The sequence below is a fragment of the Astatotilapia calliptera genome, chromosome 4 (assembly GCF_964374335.1).
Source record: "Astatotilapia calliptera chromosome 4, fAstCal68.1, whole genome shotgun sequence".
NCBI classification, from domain to species: Eukaryota; Metazoa; Chordata; class Actinopteri; order Cichliformes; family Cichlidae; genus Astatotilapia; species Astatotilapia calliptera.
Window position 1 is genome coordinate 10,217,551 of NC_137425.1, and position 17,978 is coordinate 10,235,528.

The 17,978-nt window shown below is 40.9% G+C and overlaps 1 protein-coding gene across 3 annotated transcripts in view; it reads right to left on the reverse strand.

The window, feature by feature from the left end:
- The window catches only part of rhbdf1a (rhomboid 5 homolog 1a (Drosophila)), a 29,445-nt gene extending 13,101 nt beyond the window's left edge, over positions 1–16,344 (reverse strand). For all 3 annotated transcript variants that reach the window (XM_026164521.2, XM_026164520.2, XM_026164519.2), the window contains exon 1: positions 15,954–16,344. The gene's annotated coding sequence lies outside the window, so the exon portion shown is untranslated. The remainder of the gene's footprint in view (positions 1–15,953) is intronic.
- Positions 16,345–17,978: the final 1,634 nt, after the last annotated feature.

Here is a 17,978-nt window from a genome sequence, read left to right on the forward strand (position 1 = left end):
TGTGTTTTACATGCCTCTCATAAATAAAATAGTAATCTGGCTGTGACCTCCTTTATATCAGAGACATTGCCTTTTCCACACACGCCTGCATCACAATCTACGGCTCTCAGTCAGTCGCTTTACATTTTCATCACCATTAACATTACAATAACATTTTTTTCCGATACAAATGAGTTATCTAGGTATTTACCAAGGGTATGAAACTCTACGATATCAGTTGTTTTAGATATCAAATTAACGAATCAAACATTTCTGAGATAATTAGCCCAGAGACGCATTTGTACAGTCTTGGAATCTTCTCCATCCGCGGTCGTTTATAATCTCAGTGAATGCCATACCCACATTCCACAAGAGCTCTGGTAGAAATTAAGCCAAGCTAAAATGGCAGCGCCAAAAACCACATGAAGTCTAACAATTATGGACAGGAGCTGGCTGGTTTCCGGGTACTGTGTGTGCTCTGCTGCTATGTGCTGCTCTACAGGAGGCAGACTGGCTGCAACCACACTTCGGGTGGCTGAGAGAGCTGTGTCACTGAGGCTGACAGAACCTAAGGTGCCTGGCCAAGTAGGGTCCTGCTTGTTCCCAGCATGGCTTGTACATCCAAGGTTTACGTTGGAAAGGAAGAAAGGCTGGATACGAAGGATGGATGACCTGGTTAATCTGAGGAGTGAAAAATCAAGACACCTGATTCATGAAAGCATCAGTGCTTCCTGGCCTCGAGCATTCATTCCTCCGTCGATACTCTTTATTTTGGTTTCGTTTTAATTCCTGCATGCGGTTCCTGCGGTCGTTTTCTCACTATAGCCAAGCTTTAAATTAGCACTCATGCATTACCTAAACATTCTTGCTTGATGGATTTTTTGACATTTGTATGTAATCTATGCAGATTCCAGACAGACTAACAAGTTAGGGACACAATGAACAAACAGGTTATATTAGTTTCACTCCCCCATTCTCTAACAGTTAGTCATTCACTATAAATGCTCCTACTATCCATTGTTTCTCATTTTTCTCTCCTTGCTGGAGGCAAGACTTAACACTGGAAACAATGGAGGGAAACCGCATTATTCAAGTAGTCACTCTTACTTAGTTATTCTTTTACTAGTGTAACTAGAAACACTATTCATAAAAGGCTCTTTGCAGCATAAATACACAGCACAAAAAAAGAGAAAAAGTCTTCAAATTAAATGTCATCTAGAGCTGAAACACTCTTAAATCAGTCTCAATATGCAGTTGACAGAAGCTCCCCAAAGGGAATTTCGTAATGATGAGTAGAAACTCATGGCTATACAGTCATTCAAGGAAAATGGGCGGAGGTATCTCACACTGACAGATGATCTAAATATAATTTGTTTGCACAAAATAACACTGCAGGCTTGTGTCTTGTGTAGTTCCTGCATGCATCTGAGACCCACCTGCGCATTAATTGTAGAAGGTGGCTTTTGATCTTTATATAGCACATTGTGCCTCCAACTGGGATGAATTAAGAAGCTGACAAAACTACAAAGCTACTGATATTTCATTCGGGCGTGGAGAAGAGAAAACAGGCGCTAAAAATAGACGTGGTATACTGCACGGCGGACATTACTGCCAGGTGACTTCACCAGTTGTGGAAGTTGATTTGATGATAGAGTTACAAGTTATGATATAACCAAGGGAGTAATTAGAACATGCCACTAACGTGTCACTTCTTTTCTGGCCACTCTTGCGAGTATGAGAGCAGTGGGAAAACAAAATTAAGCTGTGTGGTCCAGACTTTGAAGCCACTCTCTATTTCCACTGATTATTATGCATATTTTACAGGAAAGAAAATACTCTGCGAATCACTGCCACAGGCATGAGAGTCAAGCGCAAGTGAGCGCCAGCAAAAGCTGCAGTCATCCGAATTGACCCTAGTGACATGTGACAGGCTGTCACAGCAAACCAGCCCTTACGACATTAAAAAAATACACACAGAGGCAGCAGAAATATCCGACGCAGCTGACCCTTAGATCAAGTGTCACAGCTAGCTGAGGCGCAGGCATAGTGGGCGGGCAAGCCCGCTGCGACTGGCAAGGTAGATGGTGGGCATGGATGATATGCCCAGCCGAGAAGGGTGGAAAAGCTCAGGCGTTGCCTTGTTTGTTTGTTTTTTTCAAAATATCTCAGCTCAGGCTTTTAGATTTATAATTTTTTTTTAACCTAGCAGATTTTACCTTTTAGTTGCTGTAGCTTCAGTATCAAGTGTCAGATTTGTATGGCATCCAACGCTAGGCTCTCCCACCAGTGTTTACTTTATGACAGGATCACGAGCCAAAGATATGAATAGCGTACAAAAGTATAAATGGCCTCCTAACAGCAGGCTGTGTGCATGTGGTGTATTTATGGAAGTCGATTGCAAATGTACCTCTAGACAAAAATAAATAAATAAAAAAAAACATCCTGCTTCAGATCACCGGGTGGCAAGCTGGTTTCTGACAAAAACCAAACTGTGAAAAAGCGCATCAAGTTATCTATAAGGAACTAGATGTTTATCCCTGTAAAAAGAAACGGGCACCACAAGTTCTATCTGTATTCGCCATCAAACGACATGCACCCACTTCCCTTCCGTCACAAAGCCTTATATCTCGCCCAGGAGCTAGAAAATTGTGCTCTACTATTTTATCAGCACAGGTCCCCGCCCTTCACCGCGCATTAATATCCTGCAACAGGAAATCAATGCAAAGGAGTGCTGACACATGTTACACTACAATGAAACCAAGATATCATATTTCTTTAATCTTAATGTGTTTAAAAACAAAATAGCACCCACCTGGATATGAATTCTACTCAAGCCAAAGCTTGCTTCCTTTTTGCAGACACTTTGGTCACATATGCAACAACACGTGTGTCTAATTCAGCGCTTGAATTATTCAGTCATTCTGCACAGGTAAATTATTTACAACATACCTCCTACTGGAGCCCCTGGGCATATACAGGTGGCTGCATGTGGTCGTGGAAAGTTAAGCTGTAGCGTCGCCATTCTCGGTGTTGTTAAGAATAGATAGATAAGGCCTGTCTTCACTTTAGTGGAACAAGGAGGGAAAATAAAGCTCATTTGATAAATCTGTATAAGGTCTCAGTCGTGGGCTGTTTGCGTCTGTAATCTTCAGGAAGCAGCAGACAGTAAAAACTCCCTCACCGTGGGTTATATACACTACACATGCCAAGACAACTAGATAGAGTTTCACATAATAACAAGAGAGTTGTGTGCATAGTCTCTGTCTCTTCAGTTAGATAAGGTACAACCCTGTTGAATCATTTGACCGTGAAATGGCCTTCACCACTTTGGGATTAAGTAGTTGATAAGCAGTTAGTTTTAGGCTTGGACTCCAGCTGCCAGACCTGAAACCTGCTGCATTTGTTTGCTGTAGAAGCTTATCATCAAAGCGCTGAATCTCTAGCTCCAGCCTGTCTGCAACAGTGTGGGAAAATTCAGCAGCAGCTAAGTCCCGATGTACAACTCTGCACTGTGTGGCGTATAAGAGAGCACATGCAAGTACGCACAAAATGCATGTCGAGAGCACTTAATGAAATTCAACAAGGCTGTGATACCTTCGAGGAGACGACCTGATCTCAGGAAGATGTTTTAGATATTAAGCCAGAATATTAAACATTACAGCATATTCTGAGAAAAGCCGTGAAAGGCAATGGCATAAAGTAATAATGAAATGAATCAAATGGTATTCAGGGAGCAATTTTACAGGCAATTGCATTCTCATAAATCTGAAAGGCAATTCCAAACTATGAAAATATTTTGGCATCCAAATTAAACAAGGGCTGTTAGACCAGATCAAAATAATGTAAATGTCAAAGATATCTATTTGTGCTACATGCCATAATCAGAAGATCAATAGCATGCACATCAGACTTTCTGACAGGGTTGTATTTTCATTAAACCTCCAACAGTTTGACAGCATGTTAAGCGAACAGCTTAAAAACGAGAAGTCTTTTTACACAACAAAGGGAAGTAAGTCAGTCTTCTTTGTGAATACCATCTCTTCCTGGTGTGTCCTGAGACTACATACAACCATCTTATTGTCTATAGGAGGTTTGACATTCTCCCCTTGAATGAGTAAGAGGAGAATCTTAGAAACGGCGTGCCCGAACAACATGTGATCCTCATCTAAATAGTTTCCAGCATGATATCAGACTGAATCAACCCTACAAAAGACTTCATTGTATGGGCTGATGTGGACTGGGCTGAACAAGGGTCATTGTGCAGGCCGATCACAGTCAAAAAAGCTACAGCGGGCTGAAGTCTTCATTGCTTCATCAATGGAAATGGTGCAGTAAGCAAATTCCCAGCTGAGATAATTACTGAGGGTGACGCACAAGATGAGTTAGCGACGTTAAGGTGGTATGCACCTTAAATGTATATGCGCCAATACATTTTCAACCTAAAACACTGTTGCACATAGAAAACCATCTTCATCTGGACAGACCTTTTAGCGCAGCTGTTTGTCTATAATGTTTGTTTGGCAGTTCTAGACTTATTTATTCATCATCATAAATCATCACATAACCGTTTATGTACACAGGGCAGGTATCAGTGTAAACAGGAAGTGGACGGAGCTTGTGTAGAAAGAGCAATAACCAGAAATACCAGAGATTTCTTTGCTCAGGCCAAAAATGAGGAAGAATTGTTACTGAAAGAAACGTATGTGCAGCTAAAACTGGGTTTGGGGGCTGCAAAGTAAATATGACAACATGCTTGAGCAACAGCGAGAAAATTATCCATTGCTGGGAAAACACATAACAATGGGAAAGTGGGAGTATCCACATGAGACGGGTGAAACCAGAAAGAGAGAAAAAAAAACATTTGAGGTCTGAAAAGTTAAACCTCCATTCTCGATTCCTTATAACCAAAGAAGTTTGGTTAAATGGAATATAGCCCCAGCTCTCTTGATCTGTGACACCAGTAAAGACTTTCATTAAGACTTTATAGGCTCAGTTGCTGGTCATAAGTCTTACTAAATACAATATTATATCTATTTTGTAAATTATGTCCCCATTACAGTGGTCCCTTGCTATATCGCAGCTCACTTTTCGCAGCCTCGCTGTTTCATGGATTTTTTTGGGGGTGTAATTTTTTTTTTTGTTTTTTTTTTTTTTACAGCAGATTGTGTTCTGCGTCCTGATCGGATGTAGCTTATTTTCGTTCAGCTTGTCAAATTTACATAAATCTTCGCTAGCAGAAGACAACAAACACAACAGTGTCAAGGTCAAAGGATTATAAGGCGCATTAAGTGAAACCAAACGGTCAGATAAGTCAAACTTTACTCAACTCATTCTTCTTGCTTCCTCTACTTCTGTACCATTGATTCATTCATGTTGCTCTAACCTAAATCTTTGATTTCATTCTATAATACTGGACTTATTTTTCTACAACGGTTTGAACTTCAAAGTCAAAGTCAAAGTCAACTTTATTTGTCGATTCTGCCACATGTACAGGACATACGGAGAATAGAAATTGCGTTACTCTTCAATCCCTAGATAAATAGCAAATGAACATTTAAATATATTTAAATATAAAAGTGATTAAAAATGCAAGTAAAATAATTAAAAAGTAAAAATTTAAATAAATACAATTTTACATATAACAAGAAAGCTATATAATATACAATATAATGGGTAAGTGACATTGAGTGTAAACCAGGCAGAGTAGTGCAAATAGGCAAATAGTGCAAATGGAGATTTTGTAGTGTACGGTAAGAGTAACCAACTTTGACAGTGTTTAAACAAGAGAGACACGTGTGAAAATGTCGATGCCTGTTTGAGAAAAGTGTATAAAGTGTGTCATGAGAGGTTTTAAAGCCTTAAAACAGCTATAATAATTGTAAAAAATAAAGTTTGCTACTTCGTGGATTTCACCTATCGCGGGTCATTTTTAAAACGTAACACCTGCGATAAACGAGCGAACACTGTATAGTCAAATAAGGCAGTAAAGGAGGCTTTAGAGCAACCCCACTTTCTGACTGACACGTAGTACTAGTTGCTAAAATGAGCTTGAAGTGTCTCTTGGTTTCTCGCTCATTCACACCATACCGTCACCCCTAACTTGTCACGTCCGGATTTAAAACACTAAGACTACCACAATGATAACGCTAAGCTCGACGCTGCACTGCTGGAGTTCACCAACAAATGGCTGTCTTCTATATACAGGCTGTAGATGGGACTAAAACAGAGTTGTGACATTTTCAAAGTAAACCGTGTCAGCAGTAAGCCTGTGTAACTAATCTGAATTAATGTTCTATTACAAGTTTGCCTTAAACAGCTGTGCTGCGTTCTCTTTAGTTATAAACGCAGTTTACTCTGGTTTCTCTCCTTCCTTTGAACCCAAACCGTCTGGCTGTACCACTGTGACAGTTTCAGTTCAGCTTGAGCCAAGACGAGAAAAAAAGGTTTTGGTCAAAAGGAAAGCCTTTTGGTTTCAAGATGTATCATGAGAAACAAGTTAGAAAAATAATATTTTTCTGTTAAGGTAATCATGTTTGAAAGGTCTCAGTGTTTACCAAAATAAATGTGATTATGAGTTTTGCTTTAAACAAGCATCCTTAGCCTTTTCTAACAGTCTTTTCTAAAAACGTTCAGGTGCTAGTAGCAGCGTCTGTGCTAAACTCAAACACAGCAAAAGTTAGACATGTGGATAGACCACAGTTATGTTAATAGTTTAAAAAAATATAAAACATTAAAAACAAACTGTAATGCATCATCCTCCAGTGTGTGTTTAGGTTTATCTTGTGTTCTAATCAACATGATTAAAAATACTTCACAAAGGGCAGCCATTAGCTTTGTCATCTTGTCTCACATCCTCTGTGAGAAACCACGAGCACGACCACAGAGGTCAGGTTACTGCTAGTTTTAATGAGGAGGGCTGGAAGGAAGGAAATGCAGAACAGAGAAGGGGGCGAGGTGAAAATGAAGGCAGGAAACACACCGCAAACTGGGTGCGTTCTCTGCGTCCGGTCCACACGACCACGGAAACAACATACATTTGCTCACATGCACAGGAACACATCCACACTGCTGTCCACTGTAAAAGAGAACATCACCATCCGCCAAAAATAATTGGTCTGGTTTGAGTCAGGGTCGCCGCCCACTCTGGCCGCAGAGCGAGATCTGTGTAGTGTGACATCAAAGCTAACATGCCTGTTGAAGAGAGCAGATAACACGCGGCCTGTAGCACGGTTTCAAGCAGAGGAGAGAATAGATGCTGTGACACTGAGCTTCCAAAGTGGAGATGGTTGTGTAGAGCAGTTTAAAAAAGGATAAAGGAGAGAAAAAAAATTTATTCTGAAACTGGCACTGTAGATGAAAAACTAATCCGCACAGCGATGAAGAAGAACTTTTGAGAAACACACAATCAAAATCATTTAAGCCTTGATTATAGTTGTAATAACTCGTGAATAAAAACTTAAAGCATTAAGTATTCATTTTTTCATCAAAAATGAGCAAACCGAGCCGCCTTCTTCTACGAGCACACTAAAGAGAATCTATGTTATTAGGCAAACAGCAGCATCCATTTCAAGGATGTAAGATAAAAAGCTTATGTGAGATAAAACCCAACAAGTGTTTATAAAAGACACAAACGGAAAACAAATGTTAATTACGGCTCACACTTATTAATCCCAAACACAGGATATTCATCGCTCAGTCTAACACCAGAAGATCTAAATGACGAGTTATTCTCTTAAATATGAGTCACCCTCTACTCAGCTGCTAATTTTATTCAGCAACTGATGGACTCGACCGTCTCACAAAGGTACAATCATGGTTTTCACTCTTTCCATCTTTAATAATTTCATTTAACACACTTGCTGTTATTACTAAAAAGCCTCATATGAACTCAACCTTCACATCCAATTTCAGGAAACGCCTCTTTGAGAGATTTGCGGACCTTAAACAGAGTACTGCTTATTGACTGGCTGCATTGATTATCACCACTGGAGGCTGTGAAAATACACAGTATAGCTACATAGGAGCAGTGGATTGTAGGCATGTGTGTGAAAGCATAAAGCTGTGCATGCAGGTGCTGAAAAAAGGCCTGAATTATGGGGAATATGAAACCAATTCTTCTGCAGCAAAACAGATTCAGCGTTCTTGTAATAGAGCCTCTGTCTGGGTTGATAGAAGAAGCTTGATTCTATAAAGATGAGATTTCATTTCTTCCTGGAGAAAACGGCAGCAGAAGCCTGTGTATTGCAGAGAGAGCCAGCCTTTTCGGTTTCACATACAACAGCTATGTTTTTCAAATACAGCTTACACATTTAACTCCCCTTCGAATGTCACACGGGAAAATATGTGGATGAAAGGAAAAGCTGGAGAAACAGTATTTGTTTGGTTGGTCGTAACGTATGGACGGCGAAGTGATCCGACCAACAGATAAGTGCTTATTCACAGCCAGTTCTCACTGCTGGGAGGAACACACAAATCAGCCGCGCGTAATCAACATTTGTTTGAACAGTTGTGCGAAAAAGGAATAAAATTAACGATAAACAGTCTGCTTCTGATCTAGTCTTTGAGATATTCAACCCACTCAGGAGAAATCTGTGAGGCCAACTGTGCTGAGACACCAATATGAGTCACATGGCATTTTGGCAGAGGCTGTGAAGAGTGTAGATTGGGGAGCAACGACTGAGGAACAAAGAAAGTCAGGTGACTATGTGTCAAAGCTATTATTAGGTGGTGTCATTTTAAGGCATTTCAATGACTAGTTTTCACGAAAAGGATGAAAATAATGTCTTTTAAAAATATTTTCACATTTAATTGGAATTTGAATTGAACTAAATTACTTTAAAATAAAGGTAGATTCATTGATTTTGACCCATTATTTTGTTTTTTCTGTCTTTTGTCAGAATACTACAAATATTGAACTGCAGAATTTCACATTTGTAATAGTTTTCAGTTTACCTCTCGTGAAAGCCTAATTCAGAAAGTCTGGCTTTCTTTCCATCTAATGAAGGGGTAATTATTTCATGACTTCACAACTAATTGTGCAGACCCTTAAATATGTTACTTTGTGAACACGCAGGGGAATGCAGGGGGGATCACCCATAAGTGAACCCATGAGCTCTGAGCTGTGATCAGGGAGATGTAAAAGCAAGGATGAAGGGGGAGGAAAGAGCGAGAATAGAGGCGTGCAGCTGGGCCACAAGATCTATGGAAAACTCTGGACAAAAGCACAGGAAAACTGGGAAGGCTGGGGCAGGTCCTATGGGACAGTCACAGGCCCAGTGAGGGGAAGGCCTCCTTACTCTTCATGTAACTAAAGAGAACACAGTTTCTTTGTCTATGGAACTGAAATCAGTTTTTCCCTCCAGGTCAGAGAGCACGCACATAAGGACGGCTCCAAGTTTTGTTTGTGGTCTGAAAACCAAGACAACTACTGTGATGGAGAAGTGACAAACCGTCAGGAAACGAGGCAGAGACAGGGGACAGAATGTCTAAGTGGGAAAAGATGAGAGAACTGAAAATAAAACGAGAGGGCACAAACTCGGGTCGGTTCAAGAAAAAAAAACTTCTTTTTTTGCATAATTGTTAATGTTTGTTTTTGCCTTTTTCTAAGCGAATATGCTTCACCACATATTAGGCTTGCAGACTGATGCCTTTCACTATAACTGGGCGTGATCAGCTGGGAACCATAAAAGACAGGCTTTACATCATTTTCCTTGGCACACTAAATTTACAAGCTCTGTCGGCTGGCAAATGGGAGGAAAAGTTGGCACCGGTGTAACAAGAAGCAGAGGAAGGAGAAAGGGAAAGTTAAGAGTTACAGAATCAGGTACTTTTAAATGTGCAAATTATGCCTGGATTAAAGCCACATTATTCACAAAACACACAAAATCTTCCAAGCAGTTACTTAAAATCTGTTTGTATTAAACATCTATATTTAATATTTAAAGAGATGCATGACTGGCACATTTTGGACACTACTCAGCGTTGGTCTTTCAAGGGTTCAGTCTCATTCCAAAGAAAAGAGCATTTCCACCGACTGTGATCCACCTCTTCCGAAAAAAGGCAGTAAAAAGACAAGTCACGAGAATCCAAAACACACCCTCATTTCTGGGAAAGCTGCTGGAGTGAGTTTGGTGCATGGTATGTGATGTTGGTGGGACTGCGCTGAAACTGTCCAGATATAACTGTGTGCGTGCAAATCAATTCAGGGAACTTGGGTTTAGCAGTCTGGTGCACAATGAGGATTCAGAGCCTCTGGGTATGACAACCAGCTGTGCCAAAGATAGAGGGTTAGGAGGGGAGTGGGCCGGGGGAAGGCTTCCTATTTAAAACAGCACTCTCATTGCTGCTGTAATAGTGCTGAGATACTATATCAGTCAGGGTGTTCCTAGTCAGGCCGACCCTCTGGCCTGACAAAAAGCTGGGGAAAAGTAAACAGACACTATGCAGTCCTGCAGTCTTTGCAGCAATGTGGACTAACAACAACTAAAAAGGGGGATGTAATTTTAAAGCTTCTGCGAAGAGACTTCATTCAAAAAAAAGGAAAAGTTATTATTTATTAAAGAGCAATCCTTTTCTGAGCAACTAAAGAGTTTACATTGTTAAACTGGAGCGTACCTGCCTCTTTGGCATTATGCCCTAATCAATACACAAGTAGATATTGGACATTTGTATGAGATATTCATTGATTGAAATTTTTGTTTCCGATCCAGTTCGCTTTCACTTAATTTCCTGTTTCATTTCAGTTTTTACTGTTAAAAAATGTCTTTGTTTAGTTTTTACTAGTTTCGGTATTACATTTAAATTTAGGCCAAAATGCGTGGGTGTATTTCTCATATGCAAGACGTAATACGTTAAGAATATGTATTAGAATACCCATGTCATGCTGCTGACTCACAGTCATGACATCCCAGCTGCATTATGAATCAACCGTCCTCACGGCTGATGTGTTTGAAATGTGTTTTGTAGCCCTAATTAGGTTATTTTAGTTACCTAAAACACTGTACACATCCATTTCTAACTTCTAAATTGCAGTATTTCAATTAGCGGAAAAAGGAAGCAAAAGAAATTGGACATTATCTTGTGGTGAATCCTTCCTGCTGCTGGAGGATGAAAGCAGTTTAATGTATTTTCAATCTGGATGTATCAATAAGGCAATATATGGCCTTTAGCAAACGTTAGTTAGCTATCTAACAATCTGTTTGATTTTAGTTTCTGGATCATTCTATCGTGGTGACAAAGGGATTATATTTTGGTTTGGTTAACCCACAGGTTTCTCAAATCTTATCCAGAAGGCCCTACTTCAGAAGCCAAAAAAAAAAGTTCACGTGCAAAACACCTTACAAGATTTTATCAATCATTAACATTACCAAAGGATCCAACCTGCCTTTATTTGTTTAGCTTCTGTAAAGCTATTATGTTCATTCAACTTCGTTTCAATTCATATTTTTCTCTTGGCTGTCAACACCCCACCTGCGGTGGCTTTGTAGAGCACATTAATCTAATCATAGTTTTTTCCAGTGTCCGTTTGAATGACCCAAAATTGACAACTAAGGTTTCTGTCCAAAAAAAGAACTGCATAAGGAGCGAACGGTGCAAACTGACAATAAGAAAAGTGTGTTCACAAAAACTACATTTTGTAACCAGTGACAAACAAACTGGTTGAGACAATAAAAGCATTCATCATTTCCAACAAGGAGCAACTTTATTGGTTGGTTTCCCACAAGTTCACTATCACGTTGCACTGCAGTAACTGAACCCTGTGTAAGCTTTTAAATAGTCAACAGATTTCAGCCAGGGAAACTTCCCAGTTGCAACATACGATGTCGCGAGACATCAGGTAAATACTGCATATTTATTGGTTTATACACAGACACACCCTTTACGAGCTCTTCACACTCTTAAGAGGAAGATTAAAGGCCAAGGAGCCATTGCTGCTTGTCTCCAAGCACTGGCCTTCTGGGAGAAAGAGCAAACCATTCCCACCGCCCTGGAAGTGAGCTTTGCCCTGAGGTTAACCAGCCTCAGACGCCGTGTCAGTGATAACACAAGCTAGGAAGCCAAAAAAACACCCTGTAACTATCAATCTGACATTTAAAGTTTTCGTCTCTGTTATGTTGAGTTCAGCCAAGTAACTCTGAAAACAACTCCGGCAACACGTTTTTAATTTACAGCTTTTTTCCAAAGCAGTACACCTGAGGTTTCTAGTAAATTCTGTGAATACCAGTTCATGTATGGCTGTCATGCTCATGACAGACGAGGTGCTGACTGAGAGAAGGGCAGGCTGGCATTCTGGCAAATGGAAGCCCTGAAGGCTTAGAGGTAGACCTGAAATAGCACTGCCGCTGCTGCATGCAGCATTACATCACAACTAACTTCATCGTCATGGCTGCCACTGCATCACAAAACCAATGAGGTATCATGGGAAGGGGACAGCAGCGCCTGTGACTCACGCATCAAGTCATAAACGGGGGAAGAACTCGGACACTGTCTATTACTGTACCTGGTGTAATGTAATTCCAAACAAACAGCAGCCATTGGATGCGGATTCATACAAACACTGCACTTCCTATATAATTACATTTTGTGCACCACTACTAATACATGTTATATTCTGTTTATTGCTCTGAAAACAAGGCAGGATGTATCTGCTTACATTCCATGCTCTAAAGCATACTCTAGAGGCAGTTTTCTCCCACAAATATCACATGATTTGACATGCAAGGGGGGGGGGGGGGGGGGGGGGGGGGAACTCAGTGCTTCTTTTTGACAACTTAGTTAAAACCACATCAAAGTCAAAAAGGTACGAGCTGAGCAAGCGCCAGGGAGGGAGACATCAAACATTGCCTGTGAGCTCTCTCACTAGCAAGCAGACCTGACATGCTTTTAAGCTAATGTGCGGTTGTGGTAGCAGTTGTAACCAATATATTTAACGGGAATGCACATGCATTGTTTGGAAAGCAGCAGAACAAGTTGGTTAACATGTTTGACTTCTCTAGGTAATGCTGCCGTGCCCCTGATTCATACACCGGGCAAGCAGACAAAACTGTTGCAGCTTTCGCACAAAGCAGACGCTTCCTGAGATGACAGGTATATAAAAGTCTCAGACAAAAATGTGTGTTTCAGCTGCACAACGGTTAGACATCAATCTTTTATGACACTACAATACATCTTTAACTCCATACGCTGGTAGGGAGGTCGAGCATTACAAATCTCTTTGAATTTTGTAGAAGAGAGTTTAAGAAAGGATACCAAACCTGTGAGGTCATACATCCTGCCGAGTGTTTTAAACTTGGGTTTTAATATATTTTTCTGATTTAGAAAAACAGAAGATATAGAATAACCAGGATGAATATCACTGCTTTAAAGGTAGCTTAAGCAAAATCTAAATCCTCTCTGCGTTTTAACAGAATTTTAACATGTGAAAGTTTTACATGAAAAGCATAAGTATTACATTATCTTAAAATTTAGAAGTGACAATATTTTGGGATAATAATAATAGCATGCAATGCTTTCTAATAAACACAGTAATAAACAGCTGGGCTTCCACTGCAGAAACTCTGGACAGGTGCTAGGTAGAGGCAGTAATTGCTTCTTATTGCTGCTTTAAGCCTTTTATTTAGTAAAATTATTTAGCAACATCTTTAGTTGCATCTGGCTATGCCCCCCAGCTTTTTAGGGCTGCTCAGAGGTATCTTCTACAGAGTAGGCACTGTTCCCTGCAAAAGTATCCTGAAAAGGCCCTAAAGGGACATTTTTCTTGCAATCAGAACATGTGCATAAATATGTGCATATATGAACAGATTTAACCTAGCAGCCTCTACAGTGTGCACTATCTTGCTATTTAAACATTAATTAAGCAAATCAGCAGAGCTATTTTGTAGCAGGTTAGGAATTAACCCCAGCTTTAGAATGCCCAGTAAACAGGATTGTGAAGTGAGCCACTTTCTGACTCGTGATACAGATGTGTGTGCTGGTGAAACAGCCTGAGGTTATTTTGAGAAGCATGTGCTCTGCACACATGGAACTGTTCAGCCCAGTGACGCTCATTTCATTTGGACTCGGAGAAAGCGCAATCCAGACTGAAAATGACCCACAATCACAGAGAGTACACTCAAAGTTCGAGAACAGGCAGATTTTAGAGTTCAGAGGGGGGCTTTCAGGAAATCTCCAGCTTGTTTGTAGTCTTACTGAAAACTGCATCAGCCCATTGAAAGCGCATCAAAGTGAGCCCGCTGTAGGCCAGATAAGTGTGTCCTAAATGTAGATACAGCATCTTGAAGTGATTATAGGTCACACATAAAAACATTGCCAAGTTGCTGTTGTTATGCTTTGAGATACACAGGGAAAGATATCTACTGAAAATGGCAGTGAATGAAGGCTGATAATATCAATCACTGAGTGTAAAATCCTGCCCCGAAACAGTTTTGAACACCATGAAGCAGTTATACAGGATTGTACACTTGGCTAGGCTGATAGACAGATAACATACTGTGAGTCATGTAGGCATGACTACACCGTGGCCCCCTAAGCAGCCCTCTGCAAAACTCACATAGCAGTTGGTCAACAAAAGCCAGACTGAATGGTCGACCGGCCTCACCACAGCTACTCCCAGCTCCTTCCAAGTATCACATGGACATACAAACACACAAACACAGACACACTGGGAATATTCTCTCCAGGGTCCAGTTGGAGCAGACACAGAGGATAGGAATGAGTGCCACTATCACACATCGGGAGGTTGCTTTATTAGTGTGATTACATCACCCAGAGATATGATCCCCCCCTCCTGCTCCATGTGATCAGGAACACTGGGCACACAAACCAGGCCATGTGCTCCTATGTCCTGTCTGCCAAAATAACTCAGCAGTTTCTAATACAGTATGTCTATGGTTTCACTTCAGTCTGCCCAGGTACTGTATGACAGAGGTGCACATACCCTTTGTGGATGTCAATAAGAGTGCAGTTTGTTAATAAGTTTGCGCTGCTTGCGCTGCCATCCTGGCAGAGCTCCGGACCGCTGATGAGTCAAATCGAGACATTTAAGTGTCTGCTCCATGGGTATGATTTTGAGAAACGTGTGCCCTTCTCTTGAGTCACACTGAGTCACAGTGTGTCTGTGCATCACAAAAGCAGCAATTCAACAGAAAACAAACATCCAAAGACAAAATAATACTTTCAGGGTGCACAGAGGCTGAGACTGGGGGGTGGAAAGAAAATACTGTTTGCTACTCTTTCCTCGCACCCTTTACCCATGAATTATGTACCATTTATGTGCACCCAGTTTATGATGATGAGCAAGAGGAAGAAAGGGTGATATGGGAGGAGAATGACAAAGATAAGGTCAGGTGGGATTCGATGTGTGCTGTGTTGCATGATTATCCACAAAACATTTATGCTACATCTATAATTCAGATGAGGCTGGGGCTTTCTCCCAGTGATGAGCCTACAGCCAGATTAGATAATCTAACCAGATGTTGAAATGGAAACCACCTCGCCTTTGGCTCATATGAGTCTAACGAGAGTAATATATCCTGAATTTGAGGAGTTCAAGTACAAAAATAAAAGTAATTCACCTTTCCAGACTTCAAGCTCATTTCACACCCCATTAATTCCACTTCAACGCCTCTTTTACTATGTAGGTTAGGCTGTATCACACTTGTTAAGCAGGTGATTGGGCAAAAATATAGACCAATTATTGGCTGCTGTTGGAGCACTTTAAATAGCCCACTTTCTCTATGAAAACTTCACAATGAGTGCAAAATGGCAAAGCACTCCGTAACCTAACCGATGCCATGTTTACTACAGCCAACCCGAGTCTGAAGGGTTCCTCTGTGGATCAATTAACTGACCAGTAATTCAATCGACCGGATTGAGCTCGTTTCCACCGCGGTCACGACGCGTGAGCGCTTCCTCCGAGTCCTGCCTTCCGTAAGGGCGACCACACGAGAGTGCCACGATATAATGTCTCAACTTACCCTTATAACAACCGGTTCAGTTGATTTCCAGCAGTGGAAGAAGAAGAGAAAAAATCCGATTCCACTGATTTTTCCACGGGCAGCAGATAAATGATTTGTCACATCATCCTGACAGCGGTGCGGCGATTAACGCGCTTCTTTTCTCACCCCGCAGATGGGTTTTCTTTCTTTTTTTCTGTTATTTTGTTTTATTTTATTTTTTTAAGCCAATCCCAGTGCTGTAGTATTCAATCCGGTCACTCTCGATCCCAAGAGCAGCTGAGGCAGTCCAGGATGATTAAGTCGAAATGAGGCTGCCGTCCGGTTCTCTGCTACAGACGGAGCATTCCCACACTGCTCCATGGATCGACCCGGGGTAAGTTTCCTCCTGGCGGTTGTAGCAATTCAGTTTGGTAGAGAATCAGCCCCGCCCTGGGCTGAAGACGGTCTGTAGAGAAGGCGAGCCCGTCAAGATCACCAACCAATCGGTGTGTACACAGGGAGGCGCTGCTTCTTCTCCAGACGGGGTGACTAAGCGATATCCTCAGCCACAGTGGGGTCCAGTGACTGAAACCTTTAACCCTCATCTACAGTGAGACGGGGGGACCATGACTGTTATAGTTATGAGAGTTATTAAATTTCACGGTAAATGGCTGTGGCCAATTAAACAATAATAATGCTTTCATATCAGCTATATTGATGTGTCCCAGTGGAGTGAATGAAGGAAAACCCACACAGACTGTAGTTAAACACGTCTGCAATAAACCACAGTGAGTTTTTTTTTAAAAAAAATCACAGCTCGTATTAATAGTTTTTGATAATTACACGAATTAACCTTCAGGATTTAACAGCACATATCATAGTATTTTGAATCTTTATCAGCTAAGATACATAACTTTGGCTTTTTAAGGCATAATACAAACACACGCACACAAAATCCCAGCAATGAAGTGATTATATTAAAATTTCAAGTGTTTACACGAATATCTTCATCCAGTAAATGATTGATTGCACTATGCATGTGAAGAACTGCTCCCACAGACTAAAGACGAGCTACTTGGGCTCAAGCTGTTACAGCACAGGGACCTGTTTGAATTCATTTGAGGTTATGGACTTTGAATACAGGGTAAGACATTTTCCTACCAAATAACTGTAAGGTACTGGTGGCTAAACTGGCCCGCACACACAGAGAATTGAAGTGAATTCTACGTCAAAATGCAACTCGATATGTCTATAAAACAGTATGCATTCAGGATTATTATAGCGGTCATCAAAGCGCTCATATTTATGTAGTTCTAACAACAGTATTTATTTATATTCATCTAAGGCAAACAAGTCAAAAGAATATAAAACATGTATCACAAAAACCTAATTCTTCAGCTTATTGGTCAATTTTTAGACAAAACCATGCTTGTTGCCACATGATGATCATAACACCACATGCTTTCTATGATTATCAAAGCCTCCACCCTCTGCTCCCCTGTGTATATTTTAGTGAAATGATACACTCCTGCTTCATTACAGAGGCAGCAAAGAATCAATTACATAAACAGTACTTCTTTTTTTTATCAACTCGATGAGCATCCACAGGCTCAGTATTGCATCGCTGTCATAAGACTCTGAGGTTGGGTCTGCTGATGTGGCTGACTAAACTCAAGAGGTTTCTTAACTCAAAAGCAAGAAAGAAGGGGGAATTAGCAATGGAGATGTCAACAGTTCCTAATATAAGACAGCAATCCCACTCAAACAGCAAATTATGCTACCATAGATAGATAGACAGACTTTCCTTTACGCTGCAAACTCAGAGATTTAATTTGAGTGACTGAGGCTCCTCATTCAGGCAACCGTTAATACACACTGTTGCTCCATCTGATGAAAAGACCACTACAGCGCATTCCATCCTGGTTTCAGTGAAAGCTCAGATTCACCTGGGAATTTTCTCTAGAGCAGAGATGGATGTTAGGAAGCAGAAAGTTTCTGAGGTGCTGACAAGGGGCACCAAGCTCAGAGCCTTCCCTCAGATGAGGTTTCAGGGCACAAGCATCT